Source organism: Parus major, chromosome 4, assembly GCF_001522545.3.
Source record: "Parus major isolate Abel chromosome 4, Parus_major1.1, whole genome shotgun sequence".
Taxonomy (NCBI): Eukaryota; Metazoa; Chordata; class Aves; order Passeriformes; family Paridae; genus Parus; species Parus major.
Window position 1 is genome coordinate 33,881,454 of NC_031771.1, and position 18,957 is coordinate 33,900,410.

Consider the following 18,957-nt stretch of genomic DNA (forward strand, 5'->3'; position numbering starts at 1 on the left):
CCAAAGGGAGAGGCACTACAACCTCCATGGGCAACCAGTGCCAGTTGCCAGTGTTTTATCACCCTCACATAAGTTTTTTTTTGTTTTTTTTTTCCAAATGTTTAAAGAGTTTCTGGAATTCCAGTTTCTGCCCATTACCTCTTGTCCTGTCTCCAGGAATCCCTGAGAAGCGTCTTTATCTTTCTCCTTTACCACCCCTCAATGGACATTTATCAATTTCCTGCACTTCTAGTATGTCTTTGTTGCCCTGGAGAGCACAGAACTGGACATAAAATGTCTAATGCATCTCACCAGGGCTGAGCAGTGGGGAAGGATCTCCTCTCTCAATCCCTGATGCTCTGCCTGAGGCAGCATTCTGTGGTGCTGAGTTGCTCCAGCATGTCTCTGCCATGCCCATGAGATCTATGGCCCTGTAACACAAGGTTATAGAATAGTCTAAAGTGACAGAATAATAAAAGAAGAAATAAATGTCTGAGAATCTAAATAGGTGTGTAATATGGGAAAGGTGGCAGCAGCAATTCAAGAAGGAAAAACAAAAAAATATTTAGTAGTTGAAAAATACCAATAAGGAAACTAAAAAATGCCATCTTGAAATGTTATTGCCTTTGCAGATCTTCTTGATGAATATGTAGAAGTTTCACTTTGTGACTTCAGATTCTGAATACTACAGCTACTATCCTACTATGCTGAATACAAGTATTGCTTTAAAATTTTTCAGGATATGGGGAAAATGTTATGTATTGCCTGAACCTGAATGTCAGCATGTGCATATAAAGAAAGAGAACAAAAACAAACAAACAAAAAGAAAACTCAGGAAAAGATACAAAAAGAAGCAGATATTGAAGATGTTTGAAAAGTGGTTTTATTAATGAGAAAATTGTGGCTCTTGTGCCCATCTATTTGAGGTATTTTTTAAAAAAATATTTCTATTCAGATTTCTATTAGTTTAATAATTTACTAATACAAATAGTTTACTCTTATTTTTGTATTATATTGGAATTGTGCATTTATGTGGGAACTTGCTACAGAGTAATAAAATAGATTTCATTGTTATTTATAGTCTCTCCAATTGAAAAAATCTATACTGGTGCTGGCTAATTTAGATACTTAATTTCTGCCTACCTGAGCGTGTTAAATTGCGGTCTGTTTGGGACAGCTGGAAGAACTTGAGAGTTATGTCCACCGTGTTTTAGCATTCACAAAAAACATCATTTATGTTGTGATTCAATTCAGAATGGCACTACTTCAGTAAAAACAAAAATTTTTAGAAATTAACTCCAACTTTTCTGATTGAGAGATTTGTTTGACTACAGCTTTTCTTGCGTAATTCTTTAGACTTTTTTGGCATTCATTAATGCTGAAATAATGATAGAAGTAACATAGTGTTCTCAAGAATGTGTTGATTACCATTATTTATCTGGAAATTTGTGTTTAGAAGTTAACAATCACACTTGCAAAAAAAAAAAAAAAAAAAGAAAAATGATAGTGATTGTGTGCAATTGCTATTACCTGCTGCATGCTAATAGATATCTTTGGAGGTTTTATTTGTGAAGTCATAAAAAAAATATGGTGGGAAGGAATTGGAAATACCTAATACAGTTGGAGAGTTGGAGTGAAAAGTGACAGTAAAATCTAGTGTCCTTGTGGGCAAACTTTCATCTGAATGTGTGGCTTTGAAAGCTCTTAAAGTTTCTTGGATGTGATATGTATCCTGAAGATTTTATTTGGGTGGATTTACAATTAGCCAAACCAGTCAATATTCCCTTTAGACATCAGATAGGAGATTAATCTGAAACTGGCACTAGTTTCTGTCTCCAGTAGTCTTATAAATCACTTCAAAGATACCAACAACAGTTGTAAATTTTGTACTCGATCTATTAACTTGGTAGCAAACTTTGGAAATCTGAAATCTAACCCAGGTTGGTTCCATACTGTGCATAAGGATAGTATTGTTAGTAGTCTGTGATCTAAAATGTAAGCCAGTAGTTTCAAGCCTGCTGAAACTTTATGTTGTTTTAGAGGGGTCAAAGGATATAGATTTGGGTTCCAACATAGCTGCTTATTTCTCAAAAAGTAGTTGACACCAGGGATAAATATTTCTCCCAGTCAAAATTAGTCTAAAACTTACAAAGACTTAAATCCAGAAGTCTTAAAACATTTTGGTGACCTTTTTCAGAACAATTAATCTGTTAATGAATTTTTATCGCTATTGACAGTATAATTTTTAAGGTCCTACTATTATGCAAAACCATTTTATTCTCTCTTGTCCTCTGTTACTACATACCAAAACTCAAAATTGAATGTTATTTTCATGCATTGTCGTGGTGCAATAATAGAAAAAATACTGATCTAGATGTTACTCAGCAACATTAAAGCTGAGACTAATTGCTTGGAGAATAATAAAATTTCTTTGTCCTTCTCTCTCTTTGACATTTTTAAGCTTCTCTTTTGATTTACTTTTCTGCTTTTCAGGTATTTTGTCCATTTTACATGTTGCTTGGCATTCTGCATTTATTATTCTAGGAATAGCTCAATTTTTTGAGCCATTATAATAAAATGACAAAAACTCAGAACACTCCACAATTTATTAATGTTTTATAAGTATTAGACCACCTGGCATAGAATACTCTGTTATAGAGCTACCCCAGATCACACCATATTAGCAGGCTACACTTTTCACTGAAGACAATATTGGTCATAGAGGCTCAGTCATAAGATGAAGAACCACACATCCTGTTTCAGCTACACTTTCATGGAAGACTTCCCATTTCCTTTTTTCTGTCCCACATTGATGGTTCCACCCTGAATGTCCATCATAGGTTTTCTTGGGGACTTTTTTATTTGACTGTTGAGCACTTGAGACACTCTCAAACCAGGCATATAGTCTTGCTACAGCTTTTCTAACTCTTAGGTGAAGATAAGAGCAGTACTTTTAATACTTCCTAGTTATAAAATGTAAGTTCATCTTGCAGATCACAGCTGAATCCGTGTTGAAGTACCAATGAGCACAAGTGAGCAGCACTGGTTGGGAAGGCAGAGGCTGTGCTATGGTGGCCTCAGTCTCTGCTCCAACAGCAGTGAGGCAGAACATGCCATCTGAGTTGCTGTCTGTGAAGAATCTTGAAAATCCCTCCTAGCATAAACATCTCATTTGTGTATCCAACTGGACGGAGGCTGGATTAACCAGGTTGTGCACCACCTGGAACGGTTCTGCAGACCAGGGTATGGCAGATGGCTTTGCAGAAGCAAAGAAAGCCTCATCTCTCTGCCTTCAGCACAGCTGTGGTTCTATATTTTCACTCATTTGGAGTAGTTAACAAACCTAGAACACCTGTGCTTTTCCAAACTCTCCTCCTGCTTCAGATTGTTGCATAGTAAGGTACTCTCTGAGAATGGAGTGAATGTAAAAAAAAAGAAATTTAAAAAAAAAGGCACTAAAAGGAAGATTCAATATTTGCAGTTCAGAAAATGGTTAGACATTCCTGCTGCTGTGAACTGTCTGGTGAGTCTAGAGTGCTACTCATACCATGAATTTCTGCAGTGGTGCTTTCACTCTACTTTTTCTTTCTGTCCTTTGCTTCTCTAAGATTTATGTATAATTTCAATTTGTTTTTTTTAAAGATCTGTTTTAAAATCTATTCCATTATAGATTATCCTTTTGGCTTCCCCTTCCCCCCCAGGAATCTTCTTTCAAGTTCTGACTGTCTTAACTTCTTGTGGTTTTATTTCCTACTATAAGAATTCAACTCTGTTCTTTTCAGTGTTCCTTTTCTTTCTCTTTTTCTTTCTCTTTTTCTACCTTTCTTTGTGAATCAATTTTCACAGATTTGATATTGAATTGTCAAAAAGCACACTAGTTCCTCATGGGAATCAAGATGAATCTTTCTTAAATGCCATCACAGGTGAAATACATTTCATGCAAATACATATAATTACAAAATGAATGTTATTTAGCTTCTTTTCCTGTGTTGTTTCTGGAATTTGGAATGATTGGTTAAGGATGAGCTGATGATACCTTGTCCTCAGTGTTAGAGAACACAGACTGATCAAAGAAAGAGTTAAATTATGTGGAATTGCGCAAAATGATTCCTGAATTGCATTTTCTATTAATAAAAATATCAAAATTACTGTATTTTATTGTTGTCATCATCCCTCCCAATCCTGATTGGATTACTCAATAAATAGGTGATAAAATAACAAGGAAAAGAAACAAAAAAAGCAAAAACCAACCCTCAACTGCAAACAGATGACATTTAAGAAAAGCCTTTGTTTTTTTAATTGTCATACCTTGTCTTTCCTATCTTTGAGGGAATTCATTGTCCATAACAGTACAATAAAGTCAGTTCACATTAGTGTGATGGGTGTTCCTTGATTTTCAGAGCAGTTGAAGCTGTGGAAGAGTGAGAATATGGCCAAATTCTATTAGCCCAGCAATATTGCACATAAAAATTATTGTCACCGTAATTCCTATCTCTGATTTCAGACCTACCCACAACATGACACCAGCACAGATGGCAATGTTATAAAACAATAAATCCCATAGGAAGCCTGTTGCCATTGGAATAGGTGAGGATCACTGATCAGTACAGAAGTGTTGTCCTTCTGTCCAAGTGCCTCAGTCTGCAACAGAAGCTCAAATCTGTGAAACTTATTTATCCATTCATCTCGAGTCATTTCTAATGCTGGCTGACCACAACTCTTGCTCAACCTTCAGGGAAAAAAAACATGCATACTAAATCTCTCCTGATTATTTTGATGTACAAGCACCATAGGCCCAGATTACAAATGTTTTTAGAAGCTTAATTCATACTGATTTAAGTAGGGCTATGTATCTAAGCAACTTTGACATTAGCAGTGTTCCCTTCTGCTCTTTATTGCAAACAAAATGACTGGTGTTTTATATTCCAAGTGAAATTGTACAGATTAAAACATGAAACTCTACTTTTTTCTTTCCTCCTTTCTTATGGAAGCAGCCACAATTCCATACAGTTTTTTCTTGTCCTTTTTGAAGAATTACCATGGTTCAATCACAATATATACCATAATAATGTTTTTCTTTCCAAAGGACATGTGATGTAGCCTGAATCCCTGTTGATGGGAATTAGTGAATGAATTTCTTGCTTCCCTTGAGTGCAAAGCCAAAGCTTTTGCTTTTCCTACTAAGCTACTTAACATAACCCACATTTCTTCTCACTCTTCCAGTTCTTTCCCCCATGCCACCGCAGGGGAGGGAGAAAGCAGCTGTGCAGTGCTGAGCTGCCTACAGGGGTTAAAATCATAATGACTGTGTAAAATTTGTGTAGTGTGAAGACTTTTGGAATCTCCTAAAAAATAGTTGGTAAATAGAGATTTTGAAATAGTAACAAAAAACTGGGGTTTTTTTCCTTCTGTTTTTGAAAGGAAGAAAAACCCTTATGAAAAACCCTATTGCAGATTACTCAGAAATTTCTTTCATAAATATATCTGCATTTTTTTATCTTCTGGGACAATGCACTTTAAACTTTTTCATTTGGCATAAATAATTTCTCATTTTGTTCCGAATCATATTGACTGCTGACTCAATCTGCCATAAAACATGGAGGCATAAAATCAGAAATGATCTGTGGGAAGCTTAGAAAAAAATATCACTATTAGGAGAACAAGAAGCAAAGATAATTGCAAATGAAAAATAATCCAGAACAGTACAAGAGAAAAAGGATAATTTCTGATTTTAACCTTTAGGAAAATCTGAAGTGAATTCCAAGTTTGAAAAAGAATTTGATACCAGGTAATTGTAGTTCATTCAAATTTTTCATCAAAACTTTTAATGATTTTCACTTTTTGTCAGCCGCCTTTGTGACAAATCCCTCTTTTCTTCTATGCTCTGACAACATCATGGGGAATCCCATCGCATATGGAGTGTCAGCCATATAGTTGATTTCCACTTTAGCTACATACATGGTCAAAACTTTTATAATGATAAAAGTATCTTGTTTCAATTCTGATTCCTTTTTATCTTAAAGAAACCCACCTCATTGGTTTTCTGTTAAGTGAACAGGTAAAATATAAATAAGGTCAGAAAAGTTGTAGTCAGGTTGAATTTGCAAAAAGCTTTAGAAATCAAATGTTTAGCTTTCTTTAAGTTTTTTGTTTCATATGTTCTGTGCATATACATTTATATGTACCTGTGGGCAGTAGTAATCCAGGGAAGAACAGAGGAAGGAAAGGGGGGAAACAGCAAAGGGGAAAGAGAGATTAAAAGAGCTGTCAGTAAATAGGAACACTGTTAACATCTTAAATGAAATATCAGCATAACATTGTCCTGGCAGCTCTTTAAACATGACATAGAAGAGGATCGTGATTTCTCTTGGAGTTGTAGTTTCTGCTGTGGTCATGCTGAAAAATTTTTCTTGACTTAAAATGCTTGCTTCAGTCTCAAACAATTCCTGGTTTTACCTCCTGGACGGGTTTGGAAGGCCAGCTGCGACAAGACAAGGATGGCATTGCTCCCGTGATCCACAGAAATGGGGTTATGTGTGTCTCTTGAAGGTATTTTCCCATTTGGAGTGGTTCTTGTGGTTACTTATAAAGAAAAACTAAACGTGTTTGTAGTTTGAAAAGGAAGAGATTCTTTCTTCCAGTGCTGGCAATAGCTTTCAACACCTGTCCACTGTGCTGTTAAAACAATTGTATTTTAAACACAGCAATAGTTGAAAAAAGGATAAACTCTCATGAGCTGAAAAACATATAAGTTTTGATGCACAGTGTTACTTCATGGTTCGTGCAGGGAGAGGAAATTGGACACACTTGGTTGTGATGAGCCTCAGCAAGACTTTCTCAGACAAAATATTAACTGCCAGATGTGCTTTATCTGTGTTAGATGGAAGAAGAATATAAATGAGATCTAACACCTGTGTGTGCAAGCTGACATTTCAGATAACATTTTTTCACACTCAGTGTGTTTGTAGCATTTAGCTGTGTCGCTCAGGGAAATTGCATGACTACTCCAATATGGCATAGAAGAATGACTTGGGGGGTAGGGAGTTTTCATTAATTGTGCTACCTGTAAAAGGACCCCAAATTGTGGAAGAAAGATCAGGAATGATAGGACTTGACAGCTGAATGAAGCTTGTGTTCCATGAGTGTCAATGACAGCAGTAGCTATGAATCCCTGATACGATTCACTCATCCGTGCTCATCCTCATTAGAAGTAATACCTTTCCCAGCCCCTGAGAAAATGAGGCATTATTTCTGCTTTATAGGAAGATCTGCTAGGTATTGTTTTGTGATTGATTAAAGAAAATATGACATATGTCAGGAAAGTAGAAAGTTTCACAGTGATTAGCCTTTGAAAAACCAACTCCTATTACAGTAATAATATTTTCACTTTTTATTTATGTAATTATTTAATTTATGAAGAATAAAAATTTTAAATGCACTGTTGACATAAAAAATTAAGAATTAATGTAAATAATAATGAAATGAGAACAGTAAAGACAGAGGAAAAGAAATTAAAACCTACCACAGGGAAATAGCTTTTACTCTTCTTGCTGATCTTGGAAATTCCTGGCAGGACTCCAAGACTATTCTGATGTTTCACTGGCTTTTATCTATGTGTTTGGTGGCATAAATAAAAAATGTTATTTTTTATTATGGAGATTCCATTTCTAGTGTTTTCAGAAGACTCAGTGTTAGAAAAATTAAAAAGTTCTTCTGGAGCTGGTTGAACTTTTTTGCTCTGTATTTCCAGTAACAAAAGTGACAAACCTTACTTAATAAGAAATTAAAACATAAATTAAATATATTGAAATTATTTTAACTAAAGAAGGTAGAAAACAAAATGAAACTTTATGAGAAAAAAAAATGCACCATTTAACATAAAATGGATAATTATAAAGCAATTGCTACCAAAGAGAGCCAGCAGGATTTTTTGCATTTCTGATTCCTAATTTTTTAATTTTTTTTTGCTATTCTTTGAAATAATCTCATGTTTTAAAGCACCTTTAACCCTCAGCAGTACACTAAGAACATCGGTTCAGGGATGTTCTGGGGAAAAAAAAAACCAAAAAAAAACCCAGTGCTTGTTTCAGTGACTTGAGCTTTACTTTTGTGCTACTTATTAGACAAAATGGACAAATTTAGTCTTTTTGGAGCTGGTGAGAAACAGTTGCTCTAGTTTAAGGAAGAGCAAATTGAGATCTGGGCTGTTTGTTTATCAGAAATCTTAGGCTGCAAGGGAGCTGCTTTTCTTACAGCTTTTGGTAAAACAGTTTTGTTCTTTTCTTATGGGGGACAAATAAATGTAGATTTTTAGACAATATTTTACCTGTATATTCCCTTTGTTGGGAAGGGGGCTGTCAGAGTGCAGAGATTAGAAATAATTCACATTTTCCTACCTTGACAATATAAGGGAATCATCAGAATCTAAGATTGTTGCACCTGTTATATATGACTTATTACAGATCTCTGCTAGCAGCATAGCAAGGATAGAGCTGGACTTGCCAAGTTGAAACTGTTCAGGGCTGAATTTCCATGTGGAGATCAGTTGCATTTAGAGACATTTGGCCAAGTAGCTGACTAGCTGGGCCTAGGAATGACCTGGGATTGGAATGCAGGTGGGCACTATTTGCTATGTTTCCACTGGAAATACAGTGTTTCCCACATAAACCTATTTGTACGTTATGTTGAAGATATAAAAAATTTAATTTAACGCTTTGTGGCCCTAGAAAATGCCTCTAAAGCAGGTTCTGGAATTTGTTGGGTATTTTTCTTGAAATCCTTTGAATTTTGTAGGTACATTGGTACATTGCCTACAAAATTTATTGTTATCACTTAAGAGAGTGTTATTGCCATAACTGATAATTTAATGAGTGTATTTTCTCAGTGCTGAACACAAGAGTGAAGAGATACATATTATTCTGTAAATCCATCTTGTGGCTTCTGATATGCTGTGTTCCAGATTGCTCTGCTAACTTGGAAAAAAAAATTACTTGAAGGGGATGTCAGTAAAAGACCAAAAAAGAGACAGGCCCATTTACTTTATTAGTAGTAAAATGAATAATAACACGAGGCAGAGATTAATTACTTTTACAAGCAAAAAAAAAGGACATGAAAACATGATTTCATATTGCCCCATGTTAAAAAATGCACTCTCCAAGGTTGAAGGCATTTCCTGATCTAACGCAGTGCTGCCTCTCAATGGGCACCTTCCTGGTTTTTCATCACCATTTGACTTGATGAAATGAATTCAGCACTGCCTCTGCAGCATTTTTGGACAGCAGATGTAAGAACTCCTTAGCTGGAGGTTCTTCTGCACTCAAAACTCCAGAAGAAAGGAAAAGATGAGGGTCAGATGTCCTAAGCATGTCATCTGAACATGAAGTTAAATGAGAATAAAAACTAAAAATCTCGCCCATTTTATGATTAAAAACCAATTTTAATTATCTTTGTATAATTGATATTGATCACACCACTACTGAACCAACATGTTTCTAAGATAACAGTGTATAGTAATTTATCATTAAAAAAGTTTAACTGAAACTTTATATATATAACTGATGGTTAGTCAAATATGAAGAGCTTAATATTATACCTTAAGCCACAAACAAAACAATTGAAGGCTAAAGACAAATATTGATACAAGTCTTTTTATGAGAAGTACAGGCAAAATAATCTTGGAACAAGATGGATTACCTCATAAGCATAAATGTCATCTAATAGCCAAGGCAATAATTTGCATGTAACTTTATAGTATTCATTGCTCAGAACTCATTAGGTTTTTGATTCTTAAGCATTTGCAGAGTTATTTAAATTGGCCTTTGTCAGTGATAAACCAAGTCACTCATATTTATTTCCTTGTTACATGTCCAAAGATGAACTTAGATATTCTGTTTTTCCTCTCTAGCTATCTATCTAATAGGTAATTTTTAACTGGGGAAAAGATGAATTATAGTTTTGCAGAAACAATTTATGGTGATAAATTTGTGCACATTTTCCACAAAACAATTGGAATTAATGAAAATGGATGGGCTAAAAATGATGTCAGACATAGCAATTTATCTTACTTATATGATTTGTTTTGTACATACAGCCTTAATATTAGAAAAAGCAACTCTGTTGAGATCAGTGGTAGAGTATTTTTAAAAAAGAGAACATGCAAAACAATCTACTATTTAGGACATGACATAATGTTTCTTACTAATGAATGTATAAATATTATTAAACTAGAGAAAAAGATTATTCACTATAATCCAAGTCATGACAGCTGGAAGAAGTTCAAAAGAATGATATCAATGTATTTATAAATACATATATTTATCTGCACTTTAAGACATCTGTTATCGATAGAGGCATTTTATTTTTTTTATATAGTAACCATTTTGCAATTATGTACTTTTACAGTAATTAGTATATTCTACAGAGAATGTTTTTTTAGAAAGCTAATCTTCAAACTTTCACAGTTTGAAGACTAATGGTGCCTATAGATTTGTGTATTGATGTGGTTTTGGTTTCTTTTTAAATATTACTTGAATCATGTCTCAAGTAGTCTGAAGATTTTGGCTGATAGGTCATGTCAGACCTCTAGAGCTGATAAGACAGGTAAGACTCTGAAAGCAGCCCTGATGCAGAGTTTGTTGGGTTTTTTTCATATTATATTCATAGAATGTGAATTTCTTCTAATTTGTGATGTGAAAGGGAATTTTGAAATCTGATATAATTAGTCAGAAAGATTTCAGCTGTGCCACTTGCTGACAATAACTACACTTCTCCTGCCACCTGAGAGGGATCACTGCTGAGTGCATGAAATGTCTGTGGCACTTGGGAAAGAAGCAATTCTGTTCATACTTGCAGCCTTCCACAATGTCTAACTACAGGCACTTCACTGGATGGCTTTGGCACTGTGTGTTTGCATTATTGCACATTGATTTAACTACTTCACACAGCTGATTTTTAAAGGTAAAGACCTAGGAGGATATTACATCCTTAAAACTTGAAGATTATGCACATGTGAATACTTGAAAGTATTTCAAGCAAAATTGGTGATCCACTTTCTACAAGTATTTCATCTAATCAATTCATTGTCAAAAATCTTCATCAGGTTTGGTTTTTACCTAATGGTTTTGTTCACTATTCAGTCAATTTTGAACTCGAAAAAGAAGATTGGAAATATTTTGATCATGAGTACTCACCAAATCAAAGAAGAAGAAAGTACAATGTTAACAACTGAATATGTCTATTCATTGCAGATGAGATTCTGAATAATCTATACCACTTAAAAAAAAAAAAAATAATCTCACTGCATGCAAAAGATCCATTAACTTCAAAACAAATTGAAACATAGAATGTTGCACAAGACACAAAATCAAATTGCACCCTGGCTACAGACAAGTCATTAGAAATGAAGCTTGAAAAATCCATATTACATCTTTATTATCCAGAGTTGAACATTGAAAAATGATCTTGTGATTAAGGCAATGGACCAGAACAATTCTAAGTTTAATCACTGTTTCTGCCTTGCCCACCATGTATGATACAGAAAAAAAGGTCTTTCCTTCTCAGGTACATAAAGTCACAATTTATAATAAGTTCTAAGACTGTCATAATCATGAGGTGCAACCGACTGATTTAAAAAATATATTTTAACTAAGTAATAGTCATAAGTTAAACCTTGATTATTAATGAAAACAGCTATGCATGAAACAACATTTCTATTAAGTATCATAGCCACCCCTCTGGAAAACAAAACAAAAGCTTACTCTGCTTTCTTAACTGATGTGAGGATTTATTTTTTTTAAAAAAAAAAAAGTTTACAGATAATTTTAAGTACAAACTTTTTTCTTTGTAGTTAACAGATTATTGTGGGAAAAGCCTGCAGACTACAGGTATGGGCAGAGACTCTGCTGCATTACACTAATGGTTAAATACACATGGAAACTTGTCTATTGCAATACTGTAGTTAGTCTTGTTTTCCTTCTGTTACTCACAAGAACTGAGAATATCTCACTGAAACTGCTTAACATGCTGAAACCCCTAAACACACAAAGTGTTGTGAAGTATTGCTCTGTGAAAAATAACTGAAAATAAAAGTGAAGATAGATTTAAAACCTGGAAATGCTAGCTGCTGGCACTTGTGTCATGAAACAGACAAAGTTAAAAGTGAAGGAGAACAGATTTCTTTTACTGCCTGAAAATGTGTACAGAGGAATCATGTGCTGAAATGCAAACATACTGCCATAATCACTCAAAAAGTGTTTCTAATAAAATATGTTGTGAACTATTATTTTTCTGTGATATACCGCAGAAATTTAGTGACGCAGTTTAATGCATTTCTACAAGAGGTTTGGTTTGGAGGGTTTAGTTTCTTGTAAGAGAAAAAAGGTGTACTCCTAAATTCACAGGTTCAGGGAAAAGCGTAAAGTAGAAAAGTGTTGCATATTAATAATAAAATCTTTAAAGGGCTGTGATTTTCATTATGAGATGTTTAAACTTTTTACAATAAGATAATACCCCTAAATGTCCTGATTTGGGGTGCTTTTTGTTTTTCCAAGTGCCCTAGAAAACTAACTGGTTTGTGCTGTAACTATTCAGGTTTAAATTAACTTAAATGATCCCAGCTGGAGCTTTAAATTTTCATACTCTGTAAAAATAAGTAATCAGATAATGAGTATTAAAAAATTAGCTATCATAAAAATATTTGCTAATAGTTTAGTGCATTTTGAATTGACCTTTGATAATCATAGTGAAATGGCATAAGAAAATGCATTATTTAGATGCACAATTTTCTGATACATTAGACACAGCCAGTGGACACTAAGCCAGGCTAAGGATGTGAGAGAAGCTGCCTACCTGTGGCTACATTAAATATTCCTGTGCATTGCTAGAGCACAATTGAGAATTTGAGCTTGCTAATGCCATGACTAAAACTTCCTGAAACATGTGACTTTGCAGTTTACCTGAATACACAGATTCCACTTTTTCTGGAATGCTGTAATGGAAATCTGCTACAATGGAACCGGTACTCTTGGGTAAGAAATTGTTTTCCTGGTTTTATTCTGCAGCTACTCCGACTTGTACCTCCGTGCTTTTTACTTCTCATCTGGGTCAGAGAAAATTTTTTATTGACATTCATCTGTGGAAACATTTTGTTGAAGATATCATATAATTGTCACTCTTTAATAAGCATTTTGCTTTCTCCCTGTAGAATGTGGACCTGCACAAAGGTAATTATCTCATATTACAGAAGGTTGACATAATGGAAGCACTGCTTAAAAATTAAATCCTTTCATTAGAGTAAGTGCCTGGAACCACTTTCCAGATGACACAATGCATGATAAGTCACAATTGTGGTATGAAGCAAGAAAATAACATATGCTAGAGGATAAAATGTAAGGTAATCATCCCAGTTACAATTATGCCTGGTGTTGTTAGTTATCAAATTAAACTTGTCTGTACTTAATGGGAAGTAAAAGAGAAATATAATTTCATCACAACTGACTGATTGCATTTGCAAATGTATCTGTATTTTTCCTTCCCAGAAGTCCATTCATATGTATACCTGAATAAGTTTTTCCATACACTTATGACAGTAGAAACAAAATTTGTTTCCCTTTCAAGATGTTTTTCCCAATGTTAGGCAAATTTCTTAATTTTCCTAATCTATTCATACTACAATTTGTTTATGTCATTGCAATGACTCAGAATACAGAAACTGTTAATTAACAAATATTAGTATATTTAACAAGTCTCTGATGACTGTTATCTGTCTCATTTCTGAGAGAAGCCACAACCTTCATGAGTTCCACTCTTGGCATTAACTGCAGACTCCAGAGATAAAGAATAAGAAGTTAAGGAGAATAAAAGAGTATTCTCAAATCTGTCAGTGCCTTTTCAGGAGTCAGTATGGCACACAGGAAGGGTTACAGATGCTTTCCAGGGCACATTTATGAACAATTTGCAAGGGAATCATCACAAATTCTCAGGGCACATATCCAAGACAAGTGTGATGAAACTATACAAAAATTACCAATTTCTGCCTGCATTTTTTTTTGCTATTGTTGTTCATTGGTGGGTAACCAACTTTGAGCACACAATAAGACAGATTTTTTTTGAAGGAAAAGGAATATAAATAGAAGTTGTAACATGAACAAGTATTTTTAAACAGACTTTCTTTCTTTTTTTTCAATTGAACGTAAATAGTCACAGACATCTACTAACCAGAAATGCACAGCAATAAAAACTTCTGGGAAATCCAAATTGCTTCTAGTCTGTTTATATAATGAATGCATTCATACTAACATACATTATTGTAAAACAGAAAATTAATTTTTTATGATATTACAAATGAGTGAAACTGTAATTGAAAACCTTATGTTTTCAATTACAAAAATTGTAAAACCATGTTCTGGTTTGACCAATTTCTAGAGAACTTCATTTAATGTTTTATAAATGTTTATTTATGTGGGTTTAGGACCCCTGAAGTTTGCAGGATTTTGACATAGGGCCTACTATTTAATAAGTAAGTGGCATGCTCATTGTTTGTGTGTAAAAATATTGTATGTTTTGTTTAGAAAAAATATTGGAAAGTTCCATTTTGCTTAAGTGTAGCCCTTCATCTGAAACAATTCAGTAAGTTTTGCTGACTTTACCACTAATATATTTAAACACTTCTGCCAGAAAAGACTGGGTTTATTTGATGGAATAGAGTTTTGTCTTCCTCTGAAGCTCACGGTGTGTAGATAGTATAAAACAGACAAACTGCAATGCCTTCAGATGAAATTAGAAAACTGCATTGTTGATTTCTCTATGGGTGTCTAATGCACTTAGATAATTACACATTGCTCCTCTTTTTCTTTTGTAGGAACAACTTTGGCATCAGTTAAAATTCAATGATAAATTAGAAATGAAATTCCTATTGAAGTTAATGAAATCAGTGCTTAGCTTTTCATGTTCAGCTTTGAGCTGAACTTAAAAAAAAAATAAATAAAAGAATATCAAACTTTCTTTTGAGATTTCATACAGAGATAAGGGATGGTGTGGATCTCCCTTTGTCCAAAGATATGGGGGGCTTCCAGATGCCTGTAGGACCACAATGGCTCTGTGTGTTTGCTTATAACTAAGCCAATATCCTTGAAGAAAGTTGCAACACTTCCAGGTGAGTGACAGAGGAAGGAGGGGACAGGTGTGCGCAGTGTCACAACTCTAGAACCCGCTCTAGGACCCAATCTAGAACCCGCTCTAGAACCGATCTAGAACCTGCTCTAGAACCCAGAACCTGCTCTAGAACCCGATCCAGAACCTAGAACCTGACCTAGAACCCGCTCTAGAACCCGCTCTAGAACCCGCTCTAGAACCCGATCTAGATTCTAGAGCAGGTCACAACCCTGTTTGGCTACACGTGTGTCCCAGAGCAGCAGAGGACAGAGCAGCCACCCCTGTCTGATGTGGGCTCTCCTGGCCCACATCAAGGCTGTCCCAGCTGTGTGTCACTGACACAGAGGAGACACCTCTGCTAGCCCAGCTGTGCCACCAGCCCCACTGCACCCTGAGTCACCACCACAGTTTTCCACACTGCTCTGGAAGCCAGGTCTGGTGCCAGGAGCTCCTGTGTGGCCCAGCCCTTGGCTACCTGGGGAAAAAGGGAGCCTGATTTTACCTTGGCTGTAGGAGCCTCACAGAAAGCCCACAGCAGGATGTGGGCCAGGCTAGTCTTTGCAGCACATTGTCTGATCTCTGGCTGAGTGCTGGATGAGGGACTGGACAGGACTGTGCCATGGCCCCTGGCTGCATCCCTCTGAAGGCATGGAGCTATGGCTGCTTCAGTCAAAAATCAGGTTTTAAGTATTTGCTTTATTTTAACAACAATTTTGCACTTGATGCAAGAGCTACTAGGTGAATTCTTGTTACTCAGAAACTCAAAATAGGTATCTAAAACTGCCTTACTGTTTTCAGTTCTGTTGGCAGTCTGATGTAAAATTACTCTTTGTTGAGAAAAAAATTAATTTTTTATCTAGGTGTAAATCAATTAATTTACATTTATGTCAGGATAATGTGAAGTTACATCACATGGAGAATTAATACTCCATTGCCTTTTCTTGACAGCTATAGTCATGGACTTATTTTAAATAAAAACCTCATATTTGGGAGGTGTGCTGTGACAGAGTTGTTAGCTATTTAATTTATCCTTGACAGTGCATCTGTATATTTCATAACAGATACTAAGGTACTGCCATCTGTGTTAGAAATCTAATCATGTAGCAGTCTTAAACATTTTCTCTCTGTTATTCTTTGTCATTTGTTTTACCACTGTTAGGGCTGAGGTTGGTGCATTATTCCTGGACAGGGCATTAAACCTTGCAAACACCAGTTATTTGTGTGCTCTGCTAATGGCCCTGGGCTGCTTGTATGCTGCTTGTGTATTCTTTCTTCCCTGTGTTCTGTAATGGGTACTGTTTACATTAAAAATGTGCTGTAAATTGTATTTTTACTGCTAGAACTCATATATAGAGCTGTACCTATTGATAGAAAAACTGAAAAAAGCCCAGCTTAACAGGTTGTGTGAAATTAATACACATCAGTCAAAGAAATGCACTTTGATATGTGCTGTCATGGTTTTATTTTCCATTCCTGTTGCAAAGTTCAAAGGAAAGGAATATTTCAGGAATTTTTAATTTCTTCAGTCTGTGCTTTGACCAACTTTTTATATTTATTTTAGAAGTACTTTAGAACTTTAGAAAGGTCCTATAGTTCACCCTATTGCTAAATCTCACATGCAATATAATTAGGAATTGTTAAGAAAGCAGCTTGAGGAGAAAAAAAAAAAGAAAACAGACTTATGAGCACATCACACCTGTAATTGAGGTATATTTCTTTCTTCAATAATCTGGTTAGGTGCAAAGGACACAAAGAAACCACAAACAAACAAAAACCAAATAAACAGACAAACAAACCCCAAAACAAAACAAAAAAAAGAAACCAAACAAAAAAATCCCTAGAGGATACAATAAACTAATTTCTGATATCTGAAAAAGGTTTATTTCATTATCTTACCAGGAAAGGTGGGTGAGCAATTCATGGGATTGAAGGAGTCACCTGAAGACTCAGTGTACTTATCTCAATGCCTGACTTCATTCATTATTTTGGGCAAGTCATTCTCTTAAACCAAATTTTGTTGACTGAAAGATGTTCAGGTCAAAAGCAATTGTATTCTGTATTTGTACATGCCCTGGAACAAAAGCAGGTAACTTATTGAAATGTCACCAGTAAGCCTTATTTCTGCAAAATTCTGAGCCAATACTTTTCTCCTAAGATTCATGTTTAATTTAAAGTTTCCAGAGAATACATTCAGTTGGGAACCTCAAAAATAAAGATTTCACAAAATTTCTGACAAGCATACTGAAAAATAATAGCAGTGTGCCATGTGAGTTAATGTGTGTTGAAAGGAAGAGAAAAACAAATCAATTAGCAAATGTTATCTTTCCTCTGATGTAGGTAGATTTTTAATTAGACTATTTAATCAAGAAAAAATCAGAATAACAATTGAACAAATGTTTATTGTTTCCTGATGTAAATCCTGAATAGTGCATCCCATTACTTTTTTGACTCTTCATTATTTTTTCCTAAGCACATTGAAATTCACATTTTTAAAAATTACATAATTAATGTTGTAATTGTGGGAAAAATGTTTGCCACTTTTCAAGCACCAGAAAGGAGATGAAGCAGTAAGTACCTGATTTTGGAATGCAGAGGTATAGTCAAAGAAATTAGTTTTGTGCTTGTGACTTAAAAAACAAATATAATCCAAAACCCAGACACAAGAAAACAAGTTTGAAGTTCATAGTAAAATATTTAGTGTTCATGTGTGAGGTTAAAATTAAAGATGACTCAGAACATTGAACAGCATCGATATTAATGATTTGAGGAGGGGAACAGCAACAAAGAATTGCCATGCTATTGAAAAAATGAATGAATGCATGCACGTGAGAATATCTGAAAAAGACATATCCCTGAGGTGTGTGCTATGTCATGAAATGTTAATGATGTTGAATTATTATTTTATTTTCAGAATGATTTCTCTCCATCTTTCATAGAAAATAACTGAAAACTACTTTTGCATATCACACTTCACTGCATTTCTCTCCCCTGAGATGAGGGTTGGCTGTTATTGGCATCACTCACGGGCCTTGACCAAAAGTACTACAGCAGGACTAGAGTCACTTGTCTGCCATTGCAGAGTTCCATCACTACCTGTAAAAAATCTGCTCCAATAGTTGTTGTTATCACTCTATTTTCCATTCTTCACCTGACTGCATGAGTGCCATGTTTCTGCTAAAGTAACAGCTACAAGTACAGATGCTACCAATGTCAGTAAGAAAAAATGGAGCATCCTGTCTGTGGCTGTTCTGCAGCACCCTTTTTATTTATTCTCCAATATGGTGTAGCAGTCTCACTTTTTTGAGCAAAGTTGTTGCAATATAAATGAGAAAGTCCTTATAACACAATATTTTTTTTCTAGGTATTTAAATTGTACATATATTTAAATTATCTCTCCATTATGTAATTGTTATAAATTTTATTTTTCTCTATGTGGGGAATTGCTGTCAATCTTCTACAGAACATATTTTCAGGGTGGAGCAGGAAAAAGAAAGAAATAAAATCATCCTGTTCTCAGTGACCATCTTCACAGTCCCTTATGATGACAGTAGTTGTCACACTGTTTGGAATAACTTTCTTTGTGAACTATTGATGGAATTAATAAAACAAGCAATTAATTCTGAAATAATGAGGGGAGAATCAAAACGCACTAAAAAATATACTAAACCACAGCTCACTGCAAATTACTGGAATAAAAATATAGAAACATTTTCTGGTAATTCAGCAACTGTTAGTTGGGTTACTGCTGCCCCTGGGTAAACTGACATTTTCATATGCACTAATTAGCAAAGAGGTCAAATAAAATCTCAAATAAAATAGTTCATTTGT